The following is a 5,586-nucleotide window of genomic DNA, read 5'->3' on the forward strand; positions in this document are numbered from 1 at the left end:
TATCTATCTATCTATCTATCTATCTATCTATCTATCTATCTATCTATCTACTTAGTTAACAAAAATATCTAATAATATGTAATAAACGTTCTAAGAATGTTTTGCTAACATTCCCATTAATTATAAAAATGTTATTTATATTCAAAACGTCCAGTTTTTCTTATATGTTCTTATCATTTTATTATTATTATTATTTTTTTGGTTATGCAAACGTTGAAAGAACATTCCATTTGATCATTTTGCAAACATTATGGGATTGTTATCAGGGGCATTGCTTGGGTTGAAAGAAACAATGTGCTTAGCCTGAAATTAAAGTCATTTATTTGTTTACATTACATGTGGATAAATGACCAACTAGAGCCGCACGATTCTGGAAAAACTGAGAATGGAGAATTACAATAAAAAAAAAATAAAATAAAAATGATAGATATCACATTCCTCCCACAATTCTGAAAAAAATATATAACATGGAATTTATAGAGGTTCTGACAAAATGCTAATTGCTGCAGTCTATTTATAAAATATATTCAATATTCAATTAATTATTTAAAAAATCAAGTTGAACGAATGATTCAATGACTCGCTCATAAAGACTTGTTTCATTCCTGAACGAATCAGCGTTTTTCTAACGAATCTCTTTTTAAATCACTTCTCACTTGTTGTAATGGATACAATCTTTATTTGAAGCCTCAAGTCACTTTCAAAAAGGTGATTTTCTCTATTTTGATCGCTACTGTTTATATCCGGACTATAAACATTTATCCCAGTACTTCTGTGATTATCTGTATGTTTGTAACACAGAAATAATGATACAAAAGACTTGTTTCATATACATGACCTGCTCGGATGTTTTCATGAAGACTTTGTATTTGTCATTTTACAGTAAAACACTAATAGGATGTACTAAGTGATTGTGCAGATCTTAAACAATGGCAAGATACAGTATGAGATTTATAATACATTATAACTATGGGAAATATAATTCATTGTAACTTAAGTGGATGCAACATGTCTGTATGTTTGTAACACAGAAATAATGATACAAAAGACAAAAGATATACATGAGCTGCTCGGATGTTTTCATGAAGACTTTGTATTTGTCATTTTACAGTAGAACACTAATAGGATGTACTAAGTGATTGTGCAGATCTTAAACAATGGCAAGATACAGTATGAGATTTATAATACATTATAACTATGGGAAATATAATTCATTGTAACTTAAGTGGATGCAACATGTTCATTGTGTGTTATAAATCATCATACTCTTAAAAGCTATAACCACAAATAAGTAGGTATTATAATACATTAAATAGTTCTTATGATTATTTATGAGATGATACAACATATTATAAGGTCTTTTATAATGCATTAATTATAATGCCTTAAAAATACCCTTATAATTACGGGCTTCATAGAAAGTGTTACCAAAAACTGTAATGTCATTTTACAGTAAAATAGAGTTGTTGGAAGTGAAAAAGAATGTATAGTTTACAGTGAAAAACCATAAATTGACATTCCCAGAATTTCACATCTGGTGTTTTTTTTTCCGGTGAAATAACTATGTTTCTTCTTAGTTTTTCTTACCATTTACATCTAATGTTGTTAAATTAATGTCTATTGTATTATTTCAGTCTCATGTGTGTTACCATGATGGTGTTTAGTGTCTGTGTGAATGACATTGTGCACCTTCTGAATATATTAGTATTTTCTTTCTCAGCTTGTGATGGGCTTTGGTTCATCATGTGACTTTCTCATCACCAGCTGTTTTTGGTAGTTATCAGTGTATTACAAAGGCACTAAACAGATTTCAGAACTTCAATAGGTTGGCATATTAACATTGTATCAGTTAATGAAATGTTTTTTAAATGTAAATTTAAGTTAAATCCGTAAAACGTTGCTACCATATTTTTTCTGGTAAAATTCTGGCAACCACAGCTTCCAGTTTTTTACCGTATATTTTACGGAATTTTTTTTTACAGTGAATGTTCCCACAGTGTAATGCATTACCTGGTTATCTATCATAGTAAACGTGAGCGTATGCAGGGACAGAATGGAAGAAACGTCCATCTCTATGTGCCGTGTGAACCGGATGGATGTTTGGATGAAGCTGTTAAAGAGGGAAATGTTAATGACGGAGCTCTGCTGGACTGAAGCTATTAGAGCGTATCCCACAATCCCTCCACACAGCCCTCGCTCTTAAAGGGGTCCTATTATGCTTTTTCACTTTTTCAACTTTAGTTAGTCTGTAATGTTGCTGTTTGAGAATAAAAAAGATCTGCGAAGTTACAAAGCTCAAAATCCACTTCAAAAGGAGATATTTTATTTAACAGAAATCACTTTTCAAAAACTACAACGAACGACTCGTTTGGACTACAACGCATATTTTCCGGGATTTGTGATATCACAAATATCGACGAATGGGACGAGACCTGGTTGAGCTGCACTAGAGAAGGCAACGAGTGTTATCACTATGTCAGACACACGCTAGCTTTCCCAAGGCAGACGAACTTAGAGTGGTTACAATCATCCGGGTTTAAATCTCGCTCAAATTGAACACACACTGGCCCAGCTAACCAATCACAACACACACTTTTAGACTCTCATTATGATTCCTGCAAGCACAGACAGACATAAAGCAGTCTATTTTAAGACGCGTCAAGGGACTGCACCGCAGCTGAAAGCAAAGGTTAAGTGTTCTGTCATTACAAACGTCTGAGTCGACTTCATATAACGTGTGCGTCGAGACTCTTCAGGTGTGCATCTGCTCTGGAGACTTTGATGCTCTTCTGAGGATCAAGTAAAGCTCGTGTTACTGACTGAAGCACTTAACGTGAAGCATGCACATTTCTTCACCTATCTGGACTTATTATTGTCTATATAGAAGTGAATGTGTTTATGTCTTACAGGGGAAGCCGTATGTTTTTGACAAAGTCTTTCCCACGAATTGCACGCAGGAGCAGGTGTACAACACGTGTGCCAAACAGATCGTCAAAGGTGAGTGTGTAGATAGGGACTGATTCTTCAAAAACATATAAATACATGTCAAAATATTGTATAGCACATACTATTTCTCATAAATAAAGATAATTGCATTTCATCTGAATATCAACATTTGTGAGATTTAGTCAGTTGAAACAGTTTTGAGGTTAACTGATTTAATTTTGTGGAAAATAGTGATCTGTGATATGTTTTGTTTGTGTCTATTTGTTAATGATTTGTGGACACATTAATGTTTTTAGATTTGTGAGGTAAATGGAGTTTTTATTTTGAAGTGAAATGACAAAATGAGTCCCTTGGAGTTATTGTTTTTAAATATAATACTTTTTAATCTTAATACTAAATTCAATACTAACTAATGGGGTTATTATTTAATATTTAATTATTATTTAATAATTAAATATTGAATAATAATGCCATTCATTAAATAATAATAATAATTAATAATAATTATAATTAATTAATGAATGGGGTTATTATTTAATCTTTTTATTATTATTTAATTGATTATTATTATTATTTAATTAATGGGGTTATTATTTAATATTTAATTATTATTTAATTAATTCATTAATGGGGTTATTATTTAATATTTCCATGAATTAGATGTACATTTCAGACATCTTCGCTTTCATTAAAACCTATAGATTGAGTAAAATCATTAAATTTGCATTCATACTGTTGCTATTGTCTTCAATTAAAATATGGGCGATTAAATATGTAAATATTCATATGCCTGTCATAGAATAATTTTACCTTTCAGATAGATCTCTTTTACTGGGATTCTGCTTTGTGCGTCATCGATTATTCAATTATTCAACTAAAATTTAAATATTTTTACATTAAAAAAAAAAATACAATTATAAATCGAAGAGTTGTTTTAGTATTTTACATGAATGACACTTTTATAAATATATAAATATTAATCATAATTATATCAGAAGTCATTTATACATTCTGTAAAAGTTTATTCATGGAGGCTTCTTACACTCTAAAAAATGCTGGGTTGTTTCAACCCAATGTTGGGTCAAATATGGACTAACCCAACTGTTGGGTTAAATTTTGGTTACATTTTTAAATTAACTTTTTAACCCAACAGTTCGGTTAGTCCATATCTGACCCAACATTGGGTTGAAACAAACCAGCATTTTTTAGAGTGTTACCCCTCTTTTAATATTTTACATTTTCTGCTATAACAACTAAATTAAAAAATGTTTCTATTTGTTTCCTCTAATAACACATTGATGATACTTTGTATCCTGCACATGCTACATTTGATTTAAAAATGTTACAATTTAAAAGTAAATCCACATTGTTCTTAAGGGCTGATGGTTGATTTAGTGTTTCTCTCTCTACAGATGTTCTGGACGGTTATAACGGCACCATCTTTGCGTACGGACAGACGTCATCTGGTAAAACCTACACTATGGAGGTAAAACAGCTCTCTACACTGCTCTGTGCTCATTATTAAAGAACAGTTCACTCAGAAATGAAGATTACTCACCATCGTGTTGCTCCAAAACCGTAAAACGTTCTTTATTCTGTGGAACATAAAAGAAGAATATTCACATTAAAAAAGTACAATTAAAGTGTGCTCACTGCTTTCTCTCTCTCTCTCTCTCTCAGGGAAAACTGCACGATCCTGACAAAAGAGGAATCATCCCGAGGATTGCTGAAGACATTTTCAACCACATTTACACCATGGATGAAAACCTCGAGTTCCACATTAAGGTACGGACAAATGCATAAAATGAGGTCGTTCATATTTACAGATCATTTTGTTTTTCTAGTGAAGAAATGTTAATGCTGTCAGATAACTGCACATCTTCAGCTGTTCTCGTTTCTCTCTCAAGGTTTCCTATTTTGAAATCTACATGGATAAAATTCGTGACCTACTTGACGGTGAGTCGGTGTGTTTGGACCTAAATACAAGCCTATGAGTAATGCACAGACTCCAGAGAATCATTTTAAAGCTTTTTTTCTCAATATAATGCACACTGGTTTTTGCTACTTTTAAAATGCATTCATATGATTTATTTTTGTCTGTATAATTTATTTAAATAAGATATAAAAGGAGCATGCAATGAACTTATAAACAACTGCTCTTTTACAATTAAATGTAATTGCATTTTTATTTACACTATCATTGAAAAATTTGGGGTCTTTAATAAATTAATACTTTTATCCATCAAGGATGCATTAAATTGATCAAAAGTGACTAAAGACAGCTATAATGTTACAGAAGATTTTTATTTCAAATAAATGCTGTTCTTTTGAAGTTTCTACTCATCTGTGAATCCTGAAAAATAAAATATTTCCGCAAAAATATGGGGCAGCACAACTGTTTTCAACATTGATAATAATCAAAAATGTTTCTAATAATCAGCATATTAGAATGATTTCTGAAGATCATGTGACACTGAAGACTGGAGTAATGATGCTGAACATTCAGAGCAATACATTACAGTTTAACAGATATTCACATAGAAAACAGCTGTTTGAAATTGCAATAATATTTAATAATTTTTTACTGTATTTTTGATCAAATAAATGCAGACTTAGTGCTGTAAAACAGGCTTAAGTTGG

General features: G+C 31.2%; 1 pseudogene; it reads left to right on the top strand.

Moving 5' to 3' along the window:
- The window catches only part of LOC107681269 (kinesin heavy chain-like), a 46,120-nt pseudogene that overhangs the window by 8,593 nt on the left and 31,941 nt on the right, over positions 1 to 5,586 (top strand).

The sequence above is a fragment of the Sinocyclocheilus anshuiensis genome, unplaced genomic scaffold, assembly GCF_001515605.1.
Source record: "Sinocyclocheilus anshuiensis isolate Anshui unplaced genomic scaffold, SAMN03320099.WGS_v1.1 scaffold1632, whole genome shotgun sequence".
Lineage (NCBI taxonomy): Eukaryota > Metazoa > Chordata > Actinopteri > Cypriniformes > Cyprinidae > Sinocyclocheilus > Sinocyclocheilus anshuiensis.